Source organism: Mytilus californianus, unplaced genomic scaffold (assembly GCF_021869535.1).
Source record: "Mytilus californianus isolate M0D057914Y unplaced genomic scaffold, xbMytCali1.0.p SCAF_6, whole genome shotgun sequence".
Lineage (NCBI taxonomy): Eukaryota > Metazoa > Mollusca > Bivalvia > Mytilida > Mytilidae > Mytilus > Mytilus californianus.
In genome coordinates this window covers 73,313,346-73,331,499 of record NW_026262712.1, presented here as the reverse complement: position 1 = coordinate 73,331,499, position 18,154 = coordinate 73,313,346, and the positions used below count along the sequence as shown (strand labels likewise).

Here is an 18,154-nt window from a genome sequence, read left to right as displayed (position 1 = left end):
TTGTATTTAGTTGGTGAGCTAAAGAATGAGTTTACACATCAATAAACTAAAATAACATCGAGCTATTTCGCCAGTGTAGGAATTAATACTCGTGACGTTGTGTTACCCTCAGATTTAAAACTTGGTTTAGCCCTTTTAAGTTTCTAAGTTATTTTGAAGCATACCCTTGGAGCCAATTTTCTTTGTTGTTGTTCTAATGCTTTTTGTCGAGCCTTCGACTTTTGTCGAAAAAGCGAGACATAGCGATCCTACATTCCGTCGGCGTCGTCGTCGTCGTCGTCGTCGTAGTCGTCGGCGGCGTCCACAAATATTCACTCTGTGGTTAAAGTTTTTGAAATTTTAATAACTTTCTTAAACTATCCCGGATTTCTACCAAACTTGGACAGAAGCTTGTTTATGATCATAAGATAATATTCAAAAGTAAATTTTGTAAAAAAAAAATTCCATTTTTTCTGTATTTTACTTATAAATGGACTTAGTTTTTCTGCCAAGAAACATTACATTCACTCTGTGGTTAAAGTTTTTGAAATTTTAATAACTTTCTTAAACTATCCCGGATTTCTACCAAACTTGGAAAGAAGCTTGTTTATGATTAAAAGATAGTATCCAGAAGTAAATTTTGTAAAAAAAAAATTCCATTTTTTCCGTATTTTACTTATAAATGGACTTAGGTTTTCTGCCAGTTAACATTACATTCACTCTGTGGTTAAAGTTTTTAAAATTTTAGCAACTTTCTTAAACTATCCTGGATTTGTACCAAACTTGGACAGAAGCTTGTTTATGATTAAAAGCTAGTATCTAGAAGGAAATTTTGTTAAAATTTTGTTAAATTTGTTCCGTATTTTACTTATAAATGGACTTAGTTTTTCTTCCAGTTAACATTACATACAGTCTGCAGTTTAAGTTTTTAAAACATTTATTAGATTCATAAACTCTCCTGGATTTGTACCAAACTTGGACAGAAGCTACTTACAATCAAAAGATGGTATAGAAAGGAATATTTTTATTAATTTTTTTCCTCATTTTTGTTGAGCCTGCGATTAACAGCAAAAGTAGGCGAGACACTGGGTTCCGCGGAACCCTTACGAATTTTTTCTTTAATCTTTCATATCCATTAAAGAACAGAACAGAACACCCCGAGCCAACTCGAAGCAAAAACATGCAACAATGAACGCCGCTGAAAAGTTGAGCTTTGACAAGATAAAAATCTTTTAAAATTATACCATTATGCTATATATCCTTTCACAGTTGGTCATGTAAATGCCGTGTACTCAATTTTTTCAATATCCTAGAAAAGAGACATCTATCAACAGTTTTGGTATGAGGTCTTATTATCGACTATCACTTATTGTATTTTAACACGGGCAATGATATGGGTGTAACTAAAACTGCCAAACCTTGCAGGTCATCTAAGTACACCAACAGTTTTCGTGGGGTTCTACTTGCCTTAAGTATACTGTTCTGTGTAGTGTTTTGTGGACTATAGTTGGTTATTTCGTGATTTTAGTTTAGGTCATGATGCCTGTTTTTCTTCGAATAACGGTTTTTGACTGCCCTTGGAATCGTCTTGATTTGATATGCGAGGTGCTTCAGAAGGACATATCCCACTGTGCATAAATCGTAGTTTTATACATAGGCAAACTTCGTTCGAAGAATTGAATAAGAATGAATCTGCCGAAATAACTACATATTTTGTGTCGTGTAGATAATATGTTCGGTTTGAATCGTGTATTTAGATATAGTTGCAAAGTATGATGTGTTGTGCTCTATTAGTAGTATAAGGTTACTGTTCAAATTTTGTAGATTGTTGTCCCTACTCGCAAATAAACTCGTGAATATCAGGATTTAAATTTCACACATAAGCTGGGGCAAACTGTATTCAACGAGGAATAAAAACCCAAATATTTATGCAATAATCCTTAAACTGTATTACAAAGCTTGAAAAATGCTCAAAACACATTTTTATGTTGCTATACAATTGCAATTACCAATATGTAGATCGTTTAGTTTATTTTGATTTTGATCTTTTATGTGTGCACACCTTTTCTGACTGGACACTTTTATACCGTTAGGTTGTAAACGAAATCATTCACTCGTAAAACCAATTCGGACCCTGCACAGCTGAAGTCTACTGGAACATGAGAATTTAGTCATAAAATGACCCAATACACTCCTTCCAATTAAAAAAAAAATATCGACCTATGCTATACCTAACAAGTATGTTACTTGGTGAAATTTCATGCAATAACGCGATGTAAACAATAGTCCCTGCAGATGATTTGTTCTACGTTAAAAATATCTATTGTCCCACATTCGAACTAGTTTGGTCATTCAATATTTGTTTTTATTATATGACTAGATAATTTCTGTTTTCTCATTGGCTAAAAGCAAATGAAATCCTCTTTGATAAAACATTATATTCACTGCGGCAATAATCACATGAGGTTAATATAAGATTTGGAACATCGTCCGTGTTCCTAAATATAGATTTTTCAAGGCAACGCCAATGACGTAGGTTTATGACGTTATTCACATTCCCGTTTTTTTTTCTTTTTGACTTTTTGCTTTCGGTGTATTTCTCTAGTAACATTTATTGAGTATTTCAACTTATGAAAATTTCCAACTGCAAAAGCCGATGATATATTTAGTATAAAAACAGGGAGAAGTTTTAAAAGTATCTTGAGCAAATACTATAAAATTGGGAGAAGGATAAAAAGTCACATAATAAAACAGTTGTTGACTTTGATTTCAGTTGATACAATGATGTATCAACCCCATTGATATGATATTCACCCTCGGCCGTTGGCCTCGGTGAACATCATATATCTGGGGTTGATAAATTATTGTTTCAACCTCATCAAAAGTGAATAATTGTATATAAATTATATGTAAAATAGAAAAGGTAAAGAATTAAAAAAAGATAACAAAAATACCGAACTCCAAAGCAAAATCAATAAAAAGGGGAAGTCCATAAAACAGTCCAAATGATGAGAAAGAATCGATAAACACAAGAGCTCACTTCCTACTTATACTATTTTTACAAAACAATTAGATTGTCAACGTCATTGTGAGGGAAATAACCTTGATCATACCTTGTTTACTTCCTCAAAAGTTTGAAATGTTTCCTTTTCGTTCATAGTAATGTGTATGTTTGCAAATTAAAAATTTTTGAAGTTTGTGCATCGTTTATAAACGATGATCAATACAAACAAATATACTAAATATCATTGTTATACACTTATCAGTGGCGGATCAAGGGGGTTCGGGGGTTGGAACCTCTCTTTTCTTTTACGATCAATGCTTTTGAATGGGGACATATGGTTGGAACCCCTTTTTTCGGGGTTAGATCCCCCTTTTTAAAAATGGCTGGATCCGCCTCGGCATATGTACTTTCACGGTACTACAGTCTATTGATACCTATATTTTGTCATTTCACATACGTCATATTTTTCCCTGATTATTAACGACGTCTTCACACTAAATCCATTGGATGTTGGATATATACTGATTGATATTTAAGTCTTAGATATATGATTTATGTTAATTAGTTGTTATTGGTTTTGAACTAGCTGTCAGAAACTGCGAGTACTTTGTGTCTTTTTTGTTGTTCGGGATGAGTGATGGATCGATACCCTGCCACGTCCGTTCTGTGTTTTTCATGTCAAAGCCTTTTATAGCCAACTATACGGTATTGGGTTTTCTCATTGTTGTACAACGTACAGTGGCCTATAATTGCTTACATCCACTTCATTTGGATTTGGATGCAAAGATGTCTCATTGGCAATCATATCACATCTCCTTATATTTCTATGCAGTTCCAGAGTTACATATTTCACTTTTTGCATTCTTTTTATAATGCATAACAGATGATAAATACTCAACCGAAAATGCAAATCAGTTCGATGCAACTTATGTGTTAGTTCCTCTGGAGTTCATATGACTTACCATTTTTTCTCTTTTTATATCTTAACATGGATATCTCTATATGTCATTGTTTGAATAAATGATTGTAGAGCGTGGAAACAAATGCATTTATACATCAAACTATGACAGTAATTAAGAACCATTGTATGCAATTTGGATTGTTAACTATTATCGAGGGAATCCGGGGTTGTGTACGATCCGGGAGTGAACCCTAGGATTGTATGCGATCCTTGTGTGCAGCATGGGACTTTATGCGATCATCGAGTGTAGCCTGTGATTGTATGCATTCGCGATGGAACAGTGGTGTTGCATACGATCCTCACGAACCCTTGATATATCTCTGTCTGAGATGCTAAACATTCAAAATATTTTTTGTCACCAGTTTTCAAAACTTTCTCATTTGAATTAAATCCAGACAGCAGCTTTAAAGCAAGAATTGAAGTATAGGATAATGCATAACTTATGAAATGGATTAAGCCACATGATGAATAATGTTTCTATTCAGACTTTCTTCGTTTACTTGTTTTGTTCAGATATCGAAACCTGGAATAAAAATAAAAGGAACACCTTTTTCACAATTATAACCATTTGAGCCATTCATTCTTTTATTTTTTTTGTCCTGCATTTAATTTTATGTTGAAGTACTATTTATAGCAATCTATTGAATATGAATGCAATTTACAAATTTCACAGTCTTTGAATAGTTAAACAGTGTTAGTGTAAAGAGTTAGGACGTGAGTACTTGTGTAATCTGGTCCCAGAAAACAGTATCACCATATTCATCGTTAGGATATTCAATGTACGATTGTGACTGTACCAGCTCTAAGATATGTAATGGCAGTTCTTTAGATGTTATCTGGTCTATGAAAATAAGAAAAAGCACATTTTCGTTACTTCTTTCGTAGATGCTCTCCATTCTAGCCATATTATATTCAAACATGCACCAATACGACTTCAGGAAATTTCGAGACATGATTATAATTGTTCGACGACTATTGTGTATAGCGGAAGTAATGTTAGTGGCGATGTCATTACCTGGTAGGAAATTCCTTTTATGTAAACACAAAATGATTCCATTTTCTTTTTCAAGTTTTGTTAGTAATTGCTTGTGGGCAAAGGTGCTATCCTCATCTGCATAAGATACAAAGGCTCCATACATATACGATTTATCATCATCGTTTTCAACTGGGACCATCTTTTTATGAGATCGTATTTTTATCATGTAATACACATATCGCAATTTCCATCGATATCGATAGATTAATCCACTACATATGATAATCAAAACAGAAGATATTGACGCTACAAGTCCAACGATAATAGGAATTTTTGACATGCAACCCTTTGACAGTGTGTCGTAAAGTTCATCAATATTTTCTAGAGACACTAATGTTAAGTCTGAAAGTTGACATGTGTAATTCTTCTTTCCTATAAGCCCGACAGTTGTTGATATTAACCAGTGTACAAAGTTAATTGTTTCACAAGTACAAAGAAAATCATTCTGACTTAGATCAATTATGAATTTTTTGTTTAAAATGCCAATAGAATCTAGTTGTAGTATTGCCGATGCAGATAAAAACAAAATGCGATTATTTTTCATATTGAGATATTTCAGGCTTTTCAAATGACCGATATGAAAACCAATACTTTCAAAAGTATTTTCGCTTAGATCAATCCTTTCAATTTTTAACTGAGACTTGAAAAAATCTTTTGATAATCTTTGTATTTTATTTTGTGATAAATTTATTGTTTTCAAATTATGTAAATTTTGTAATACTTCGCCTTTATAATCATACGGTAGTACAAGTCCTAATATATTATTTTGTAAATATAATTCTTCCAAGCTACCGAAATCTTGACTGAAGAAATGGTGTGACACATTTGAACAAAAGTTTGATGACAAGTCGAGATATTTAAGACTTTTGGCATTGTAAATTGGTCCGATCCATGATGTAAGCAAGTTATTACTGAGGTCAACATTCCGAAGATTATTTTTTGTTAAATTGTATGCTATTATACTGTAATGTAAATGACAAGAAGAATAATTCAGTGATGTAAGTTGATGGGGAATTGGCAGCAGCGGTATAGCTTGAAATGTTTGATCATTATACTCCATACCATATTTCATTTTTCTTTCAGTGACAGGTTCTTTCTTACATACAATATCATAACTACATTTTTCAGGATGTTCGTCCTCTGTATGAAATGTGAACATGTGTGAAACATTAAACGTTTTCAAAGAAAGGCGTAGCATATCCCATAAGTAAAGACCGTGTGAAAACTGGTTATCCCTAGCTGACACGTAGTCAAGTGTGTTAGGCATAAACAAGATAGCTCCGATTTCGATCTGCTGCAGTCGGTTACTGTCCCCATGAATTTCTTTAATTGATGTATTAGTCAAATGCTTTATTTGAGATGTTCTGAGCATTGTATTCATGTCAAACACCTTATGGATTTTATTGAATTTTAAAACTTTGATTTCAGAAAATTGCAGATCATATGTTACATTCTCCAAGACTTCAAATTTTAAGCAGGTGTTATTTGAAATATCCAAAACAGAAATGTTTTTTAGTTGCTGGAAAGTCCCTTTGTTAATATGTTTAATACGACAACCAGAAAGACTCAAATTTTCAATTTGAGGAATATATTTAAAGCTTTCATTTGTTAGCGATCTAACGGAGCAATTTCCCGTCAGTCCTGACAAGTCCAGTTCCCGTAATCTTTTTACATAATAAAACGATTCACTTATTATTCCTGTATCATTTGAAATGAAATCCATTTCAAGTGATCGAAGAGAAACCATTATTGTCAAATTTGGTTGAAAGTTTCCAAATAAATTGTGTTTTATATTTAGATGTATCAAGTTCTCTAAAGGTTTCAATCCGTGTATGTGCAAATTCGCCATGGTTGCATCCAATCTATTGTTCTGTAAATTCAGAATGCGCAAATTTGTTAATCCTATAAAAGATAAATTTCTTAATACGTTGATCGCATTGTTTGAGAGATCCAGTTTCAGTAGATTAGTCATGTCAGAAAACGCCTGATCAGGAATAACTTGTATTCTGTTTTCCTTGAACGATAGTTCTTCGATGTTACTAGGGAGTTTGGGAATCTCTCTTATTTTCAATCCGGAACAATCGACAGAAAACAGCAGCGTGACCTGGTTTAGTCGACATGTACATTTTTTGAGGAAATAACAACGTTCATGTCTTTCATATGCTGTCACTACATGGTATACATATCGAAGTAGAAACAGTTGAAGCAACGTTAAATTCATTTTCTTCGCACTCTAAAATATGTAATAAGAAAGACTTATACAATTTGTAAGTAAATAATATATCAAAAGCCTAACAGCAATATTTTGTAGTCATTCTTTGTTGTTAGGTTTTGTTTTATTAATCTGTTGTCGACGTATTGCCATTGTGTTATTGCGCTATGGTCATTTTTTGTATTCTTATCTTTCATTTTTGCTTATGTACTTTGTCTATAGTGTGTGTATATGCCATTTTGTTTTTCTTTGTTAACATTGTTGTTTGTTTTTATAGTGATCAAGATAATAACACAATGTTGACTGCTGTACTCCAATTTTTGACATTATTACCTTTTATTTCTGTTTGTTTTGTTCACACATTTTTGTCAATATAATGGAATGTTATGCGACAGTTATACAAGTGAAAGGTTTAGCTAGCTATAAAACCAGGTTTAATCCATCATTTTCTACATAGGAAAATGTCTGTCAGGAATATGAGAGTTGTTTTCTATTGGTTTGATGTGTTGAGCTTTTGATTTTGCCATTTGAAAAGGGACTTTCCGTTTTGAGTTTTCCTTGCAGTTCGGTATTTTTGTTTTTTTACTATTTGCATTTTGATGAGGACTTTAGACTCTGATCTTTACTTACATGTTGTCCAACTGAACATAGTTACATATTTCATGTTTCCCGTAATGATTAATATACCTATGATAACTGCATATTTTGCAAATGAAATAACAATTTATATATTTGATGCGTCCTAAGTGCTTTTCCTGATTTACTTTGACCTGGAACGATCAAACCCCCAAAAATGAAAGCCAAGGATGTATAAGAACTTGCACACATGAGCAGCTTAATGGCTATACGGGTCAGAAAACGAATTGTCAAAACCATCTATTTCGCCTGAGGGAATCAGCACTTTTGTTTCTTTTATCATTTCTATGTTTATCTACGGAGAAGGTAAGAAACTTGTGTTTTAAATCATGTCAGCACCAAAGGACTAACTACTGAGCTGATGACACTGTCGGGAATAGCAGTTTACAAGCAGCGGAATTGACCAGTGTCAGAAAATGAATGTAACGATACATTAATTTGTTGCATCTGAAGCGCATTCCTAGATTCAACTTGATCAGGGACGCTCAAACCAAAAACTTTAGCAAAATTTAAACAACAAAAATACCGAACTCAAAGGAAAATTCAAAACGGAAAGTTCCTGAACAATTAGCAAAATCATAAGCTCAAACACATCAAACGAATGGAAAAAAATGGCATATTCCTGATTTGGTACAGGCATTTCCTTATGTAGAAAATGGTGGATTAAACCTGGTTTTAAAGCTAGCTAAACCTCTCATTTGTATGGCAGTCGCATAAAATTCCATTATATTGACAACAATGTGTGAACAAAACAAACAGACACAATAGGCAAAAACGTCAAAATATAGGGGTAAAACAGTCAACATTGTGTTATAATCCTAATCACTATAAAAACAAACAAACATGTCGACAAAGAAAAACAAAATGAGATATAGACAAAGCACATACGAAAATATGAGGATTGTAAATACATAGCTTGCAGTCCGACAAGGTTTCATTAAAAAAAAATGACAAAAGGCCGAAATTTTAAATATTTGTTTCATTGCTTGGAAACGATACAAGGAAAAAGTTTAAAGGTTTTCCTTAAATAGAATAAAAATGAAAGCAAATACATTTAAATGCATTCAAAGCAAGAAATGCTTTCATCCGTATAGTTTATATGACTAATTCAATTCATAAAAAAAAATAGTGCAAGGATATCACTTTCACTTGCATCATAGCAAAGATAAAATGAAGTTAATTTTGACGGAAAAAACTTAATTCGTGTTCATTTTATATATATTTTGTTACGATATTACGTAAAATGGAATAATTTGTGTAATTGTCCGAAAGTAATTGCTTATGATGTTTTTAAATCACATTGTTTCTGTTTATTTTACAGTTTTAGCTGTTTGTTAGATTTCATAAATTTTAACAAAAGAGATATGAGATGTATACGTTAATGAGACAATCAGCCACCCGGCAGGACATAGCACAACTATGTTGCTTTTTTGTTTGTGTTTTAGTCATTCATAATTAATCTCCTTTTCATGTTTTAGAGATCATATTCCTTCTTTTATTTTAATCATCAACATATTTCTTTCTCAAAATACACTATAATTAAAAATAAAATGTGATAAATTCGTGCATCCTAACCGCTTCTCTGGATTTACCTTCCTTTACCAGGAACGTTCAAACATAATCGATATGAATCCAGGGATGTAAAAATGTGTAGAAACGTTAGAAGCCGTATAACCAAAAGGGACATAAAGAGAATACCCAAATTAATCTAATATCAACTTTGCCTGTGGAAGTTATCTGCTACCCCGTTTATTATTGTAAGAAATAGACAGAACATCTTTAGTGTAGTAAGAAAAAATCATAGGCCAATAACTTAATTAAATGTAGATGTTAAAATTCTTGCTTATACACTTGCACAAAGACTAAAAATAGTTTTAGCCAATATTGTTAATGCCGACCAGAAGGGCTATGTAAAAAATAGATATATTGGTTTTAATATTAGACAAATCCAAGATGTCATTGACTATGCTAAAAATTTCAATGTAGAGGGAGTAATTTTATTTCTAGATTTTTCAAAAGATTTTGATTCAATTGAATGGTTTTTCATAATACAAACAATAAAAAAATTTGGATTTATAAAAAGATTTTATACATTGGGTTGAGACTATATATAATGATATATCAGGGTGCATTGTAAATAATGGGTGGATTTCAAACCCTTTTCAGATCTGTCGTGGAATTTGAAAAGGATGTCCGTTGTCCGCTCTGATTTTCGTACTAGCGGTGGAGATACCAGCATGCAGAATTAGATGTGAGAAAAACATCAAAGAGTTCCAAATCAAATCAAATGGAAAAGACTGTAGTATAAAAATATGTCAATTGGCAGACGATACAACCTTATTTTTAAAATCCAGAAAGGAAATATCTTTAGTCATGAATTTAATAGAAACATTTGGCTCATTCTCTGGTTTAAAATTAAATAGAACTAAAACTGAAGGAATTTGGCTAGGCAGACTTAAACATACTAAAGATAAATTCGAAAGAATCAATTGGACGAAAGAACCAATAAAAAGTTTAGGCATTTATTTTGGCTATAATAAAGAAAAGTGTCAAAAACTTAATTGTCAAAAGCAAGCTTATAAAATTGAAAATTATAAGTATGTGTTAAAAAAGAAAGATAAGCATGCTAGGAAGAATAACTCTAGTGAAGTCTCTTATACTCCCAAATATAACATATATAGGAAGCAATATGATATTACCAAAAGATTTTATACAAAACATTCAAACTATGATATATAACTATATCTGGAATGGGAAAAGAGGTATGATTAAAAGAGATACTTTGTCACAAAATTATACGGAAAGGGGATTAAAAATGATTTGTATAGATACTTATATATCAACAATTCAACTCAAACAATTGGATTAAACAATTATTGTTTGAAGAAAATGCTGAACAAACTTGGAAGATAATACCAAAATATTTTCTAGATAAGATGGGAGATAATTTTTTAATATTCAAAATGAATATAGACAATATAAATATTATTGAAAAAAATATAATAAAACAAATCCCAGAGTTTTATCTGCAGTTAATAAGGACCTGGACAAAAGCAAACGAAAAAACTAAACAAAAGCCTACCATGTTTTGGGAAATAAGGAAACAAATAATATGGGGCAATAAATATATTAACATCAACAATAAATGTTTACTGTTTAAAAACTTGACACAAAGCAACATTCTGGTTATAAATGATTTATTAGATAAAGACGGAAACATATCCCCAGACATCATACTAAGTAAACTAAAAAATAAGGAAAACTGGATAGCTGAGCTTAGAAAACTGAAGAAAGCTACTCCACAACAGTGGACCAATATCATCAAAAACTCACCATCTAAACATACTCAAGTCAATATAAATATAAAAGAAAATCTTAACATCATAAACAAAAAACCTATTCAAACCCTAAATAATCATGACATTTATAACTTCTTCCTTAAAACAAAGGAAATACAAACACCTATTGGCTTTTTAAAATGGAAATCATATTTAACACTGGAAAATACTAATCAAGCATATGAAACATTAAAATTTATCTTTACATTTTCAGATGATAATAGATATAAAATATTTAGATGGAAACTGCTTCATTATATACTTCCCTGTAATAAATTATTAAAAAATGGCATATAATAGAAACAGATACTTGCTTAAACTGTAAAAAAATAGAGAATTTCTTTCTGAAATAGCATCCGATTTTACTGTAGATATATTTTGTAAAACACATATGAATTTCAAACGAATAACAGAAAAACATAATTGCATATATTAATAATCCTAAGGCTTTAAAAACAAACATTTTGGAAAAATTCCTCAGATAATACACTAATGTATATTCCATAAAAGCACTACACTAGTATAAAAAATCATTCAGGTGAAGACATAAATTATATCCGGATTAATGAAAATCTTTGTACTAACACAATTAACCATAATAATGCTTTATACTAATGATAACGAGGCCAGGATAAGGTACCGGTATTTGATGTATCTATTGACAAATGTAAGTGTGTTAATAAAATTTAGTTAAAAAAAAAAAAAAAAAAGAAAAAATCATTTCTTTTTTACAGTGTTGACGAAGAGAGCGGAACTACGTCTGAAAAATGCATACATATTTTATTATTCAAAGTGCAACTTGTAACAGAAATATCTATCTCAAAGTTAAACAAATTCATAACACGGAAATATAGAACATAACATTTACAAAAATAAAATATTTTGATGATATTTTTTACGTGCAAAGGTATTTTTACTTTTACTTACTTGTTTCCCTTTTCATCTCAAAATGACATTTGGGCTTTGTAGTTTGGGTACAAATAAATCATATTTGTTCGATGAACTCTCTGAGTGGATTTTAATATCCTGCTTTGATGTTATTTTAGATTTTTTGATAGATTTAAAAGTATGTCTATTTAATAATTTCCTTAAATGAAATTTGAAACTTCATGCATGTTCACAGTACAGATTGATACATTATTATATCAATCCTGCAGATAATTATTCGAGTTACATGTACGAAGTATTTAATTCTGTAGTGGTTGATGAAAAATGATAACGAAAGATGAAACGGTATTATAATCAAGTAAATACGCTTTTTATTGTGATTTCATAGTAGTTTTGTAGAAAAGTCCTCGCCTTAAGCGTATCTGTCTGTTATGTAAAGGATATAAGCCGATAACAGTCTATTCTGTAAAACATTGTTTAACGTGCCAAAAAGGTGAAAAAAAAAAACAAACAAATACAATCTTTTGTTAAGAATTTTGTCTTCAAGTGTGTAAAATTGTTTTGTGGATAAACTTTATTGATATTTTCCTACATGTTGGCCCCATTAAACAGTAGCTCAATAAACAATAGAAAAAATACAGAGTACAGTTAAAGGTAAAGAACATGTATAGCTACATGTACATGAAGACACAGTGCATGTGTATTATGCTTTTTGTGTGCGCTAGGACTGCATTATATATTTTCCGTGAAAAACTTCATATGCGTTTGGTGTCAAAAATAAATAAAGACGACGAAAGAATATTCTTAATGCAAAAAAGAAGAAAGTGATGTCGTATATAGTGACTATTGTTTCAAACTTTGGATTAAAGGGGCACTAGCTATGAGATACATAACAAATTTAAATCACGATTTTTTTTTTGTTCAATAGTTAATGAAAATGAAATAGTGAAATAATAATTCGCTTTTAGCAGCCAGTACAGTTCAACTTTGTCAAAATAAGCTAAGAAACATTGATGATGAATTATTCACTTGCAAGTGAATAATTCAACCTCATTGAATCCGTATTCATGTGAACTTCAATTCAACCCTTAGGTAGAGATGGATTACACATGATTTATGCGTGTTTGGTTATTAATAGAAAAGAATATCAACCGGAAAGTGAAACAAAAGTAAATCATTTGATTGGCTGGTTCGATCTACAAAACAACAATTCTTATGCAGGTAAAATCGAAAATTAACTTATTTTGTTTATAACTTAAACACGACATCAAACAAACATAAAAAAAATCCATTTGCACGAGGACCATATCTATTTATATCTATGTTTATGTTAAAGACTTGTTATGTGACCGTCGGTAGTTTTCGGGGTCATCTCGATAGTTAATTAGATGGCGTCTAGACTAAAATACACACGAAATTCTGATATATATTATCTAGTATATGCATTATTAACTGTTTATTTAAGACATGTTTTAATTTGGATATGTGTTTTAATATGTTATAAATCAAATATGAGAATTTGAGTCAAATCGGTGAATATGATTTTGACAGCTAGTGTCCCTTTAAAATCAAGTGTGTATTCAGATATATCCGATGATTTCAGTGCGGACAACGAAGAGGATATAGTTATAGCAGCTAATAATGGTAAGTTTTATATACAATTTTAAATGTAGTCCTTTTCTATTTCTTCCTTATTCCATTTGAGGTTTTATACTAATTAGGTGAATGATAAGGGGGGAAAAGAAGAAATACACATGATGCTGAAGACAGGTTCACGTTGCAGAAAAAGGTTCAAACATATCGAGTGCACCGCAGTCGATTTTATTTCAAATACAACACGATAGAATATAATGAATGAGCAAAAATCAAGCGTGCAATCAATTTAAATTCTTTTGTTTTTCATCGGAATTTCCTCAACTTATTTTATTTCAATGAATTTATAGAGAATTGTGATCAAAATATCATATCTGTTATTCATTAAAAATGAATTAATATAGTTATTATATCTACCTCTTTCCTTCCTCGTTCACCAAAATTGACCTTGACTTGGCGGTTGTCTTGCAAGAGACGGTTATTTTTTTGCCCAAACCGTGCCACCTGAACACCCTCCCCCTTTTCTGTTTTTTTTCTGAAAGGTGCGAGTCGCCATTTTTTTTTAGTTTATTTGCGGATTGCTGTCCCTTGTAGTTTTTTTTCATGTAACTGAAATATAATTTTGCCCCCCCCAATTTCACTTTGCGAATGACACTTTTTTTCAAAACAAAGCCGCGATTGATTGTAGGTGTACATATCTTTGTGTCTGTGCTTAATGTATAGTTGTTGCATTCAATCAATTTTACCTTTGAGATCTGAACTAAAGTGAAGTGTTTGAAACTATTCATAAATACGTTGGAAACAAGAAAATGTAATTCGTATTTTGATGTTATATATAGTAAAAATACTTTTATTAATACCCCTCCTTTTTTCTGTTCCCATATTCATCATCGTTGATAAGCAAAGTTTTGCATTATATTCCTATACATGCAATAATAACAGATTTTCTTAACAAATAAAACTTGCAAATTACGCCGACACCTGATTATCATATATATAAAAAAAAACTGTTGTAGCCCCCTAGTTCATGTAGAAGTCTCGATTTGCTTTTTGTACACAGTGTGAGGTTAAGGTTGGTAATCAAATTCTTGATTAGCAATTTTGTCCAAGGAACAATGTATGGCTTGTACATCAACACTTGATAAAACATCTACTGTACGATTTTCTCCTAATTATGATCATACAATTATTTTACTTGTGGTCCTTGCATTGTGGCATGATCTATCAAGCGTTAGAAGCATTATTTTTTTTTCATTTGAATTGTAGCTGAAAATGATGTTAGGAAGAATGAGAACAACACCAGAGGTCGATTTTCATATCCAAAGACGGACGAGGATACATCCGAAATACCTAAAAGCACCAAAAACAACTTACAAGGAGCATCATCAACCAATTTTATTTAAATGGAAACAATCGAAAAAATTAGAAAAAATGGCCGTGAAATAAGTATTGACACTGGTTGTGTTAAAATCAATTTGAAAGTTTTTTTTTCAAGAAACCGTCTTGATGAGTAACGAAATTATTGTATTCAGAGGTGACCTTAATAAAAATTTTGTGTAATTGTCATTTGTTCTTTCGTTGTAAATTTTTTTCATATGAAAAAACAAATTGTGTGAATTGATTAATTTTTTTCAGTCCTTGAACTATCATTTACATGTAAGAATCAATTAGGCCACCTTCAGCTGTCCAATACTTTTAAGAAAGAGGAGGGTAATTCTTAAAAATATTGGACAGTTAAAGGTAACACAATGGTTTCTTACAGGTAAATGATAGTCCAATCACTGAAATAAAGAACGGTACAACAATAGAATGACTTCACAACAATGTTTTAAATCAGAGAACTTGGTATTTATCCATCAAAGATTGAAAGTTAATCATGGAAAAAGTGTTACAGAGTTTAGGAACTTGATCACTCCAAAACCTTTCGGTTGTTTGGTTAGGTACTAGTAACTCAATCTTAAGTTTTCTCTGTTGTGGTCTGTGGACTATTGTTCTCGTTTCGTATATTATCTTTTGATACTAGTTTGAATCTTCTTTCCTTATCAACCAAGCAATTCTAAATTATTATTTATTATTTTTGATAAACAGAAACCCAATTAAACATGGAAGCCGCGCTTTCTATAGACATACATGTGCAATCTCATCCCCCCCTCCCCCCCCCCCCCCCCCAAAAAAAAAAACAAACCAAAAAACAAAAATAAAAAACAACAAAAACACTTGAAGAAGGTAATAAATTAGCTTGGTTACCAGAATTGTCGTAGGGTATAGTCTCTAGAATAACAGCTTTTTGTACTGGCACAATCTTTTTTAGAACATAACATTCAAATCTTAAATCAACAGATACATTTTTTAACCTCTGTGAGACACACAATTCAAATAGGGATGTTTTTATGAACTCCTCTGCTGAAGCAACATTTTATGTAATTCTGATCACATTTTGTACGTGCCTGTCCCAAGCCAGGAGCCTGTTATTCAGTGATTGTCATCATCGTTGGTTTTCTGATTTGAATTGTTTTACATTTTGTTATACATTTTATGTCGGGTCATTTAATAGCTTGCTATGTAGTATTGGTTTTGCTCATTATTTAAGGCCTTACGGCGACCTATAATGACATATATGTCATTTGGTGTCTGGATGATTTTTGTCTCATTGGCAATCATAACACATCTCCTTTTTTTATAATGCAATTTTAAAGGTATCCGGTTTCATTTTGCGCAGTCATTGGTATTTTTTAGTGGTTTTGGTCCGTATAAATAGTTTTTAATTCACTTTCTGTTTTTAATTTTTAGGTCTGTAATGTTGACATACTATCAGATAGGGCTTAAAATCCATGCATGAAGAGTGTGATGTTTTTCAAACAGAACTCACGTTTAAGGGCATACGATACAGTTTCGATCCTTTTTGAGATTTTTTTTCGAAAATTTGCATACCAGCTATTTCTACCTAATCAATTGAAAAAAGCAATAAATAAAAAACTTTCATGTGCTAATTCTAAAGATAATGACTTCAAAATTTAGATATAGAACCCAAGTTTTATGTTTGTCACTAAATTTCTATCTTTTTGTCAGAAATATCTTACTTTTGTGTGAAAACATTTGGAATATATCTTTTTATTGCTCCAAATTTGTGCATTATTTTTTTAAACATTCGTATTTATCAAATTTCCATCATTTTTTTTTAAAAAGATGGCATTTTTTGTTGTATATTTATCTAATTTAAAAAGATCATCGCGATTTTGTACCTAAAACATGGTAAAAGAATCTTCAAACATGTACACAATTAAGCAAACTGATTTGCAGATGTAAGCAAACATAAAATTCAGGAACATTTCAGCAGACTTCATGACTCTTTTGCATATGAGTGTTTTACAGTTGAATGTGTCAGAAAAGACCATAAACTATTTTCAACATAATATTAACGTTCTTTTACAGATTTCGATTATAACCGTATTTGACCCATTGTCAGCTTTATATATAAGAAGATGTGGTATGAGTGCCAATGAGACAACTCTCCATCCAAGTCAAAATTTATAAAAGTAAACCATTATAGGTCAAAGTACGGTCTTCAACACGGAACCTTGGCTCACACCGAACAGCAAGCTATAAAGGGCCCCCAAAAATACTAGTGTAAAACCATTCAAACGGGGAAACCAACGGTCTAATCTATATAAAAAACGAGAAACGAGAAACACTTCTGAACCATATCAACAAACGACAACTACTGAACATCAGATTCCTGACTTAGGACAGGTGCAAACAAATACAGCGGGTTTAAACGTTTTAATGGTACCCTATACAATACAACATGTCGCATGCAAAGCACTCTAGCAATACACGATACACTTTCCTTTTTGGAGCTTCGGGAGATCATTTGAAAGGCATGTAAATAACTTTCCGGTGTTTCCCTTTGAATGGATGGTATGTATACATCCCTCCATTGTGTTATTGTGCTATGGTAATTTTTGTCTATATGGTGTTTTTATGCCATTTTGTTTTTCTTTGGTGAAAAAGTTATTTGTTTTTGTAATGCTTAAGATTATAACACAATGTTGACTGCTGTACCCCAATTTTTGACATTTTTACCTATAATGGCTGTATGTTTTGTTCACACATTGTTGTCAATATAATGGAATTATATGCGACTGTCATACAAGTGAGAGGTTTAGCTAACTATAAAACCAGGTTTGATCCACCATTTTCTACATAAGGAAATGCCTGTACCAAGTGAGGAATGTGACAGTTGTTTTCCATTCGTTTGATGTGTTTGAGCTTTTGATTTTGCCATTTGATAAAGACTTTCCGTTTTGAATTCCCTTGGAGTTCGATATTTTTTGTTATCTTACTTGTTATTATAACGACATATATTTAATATATTTTCTATAAGTTTAACCAAACCGTCTTCTAATATTTTGCAAGCAATTCAAGAATAAGTATTTGTATAATATCCCTTGAGTAAATTTATTGTCTTTTCCATTTCTAATGTGTCACCATTCAAAAAGAACAGTCA

General features: G+C 31.5%; 1 long non-coding RNA gene and 1 pseudogene across 1 annotated transcript; one reads left to right on the top strand and one right to left on the bottom strand.

Moving 5' to 3' along the window:
- Positions 1 to 4,492: 4,492 nt before the first annotated feature.
- Positions 4,493 to 5,805, bottom strand: LOC127706608 (toll-like receptor 4; annotated as a pseudogene).
- Positions 5,806 to 11,766: 5,961 nt separating this feature from the next.
- Positions 11,767 to 15,175, top strand: LOC127705891 (uncharacterized). The gene is made up of 3 exons (XR_007984083.1): positions 11,767 to 11,833; positions 13,658 to 13,698; positions 14,914 to 15,175. It is a non-coding gene; the product is annotated as an uncharacterized LOC127705891 (long non-coding RNA).
- The last annotated feature ends 2,979 nt before the right edge of the window (positions 15,176 to 18,154 follow it).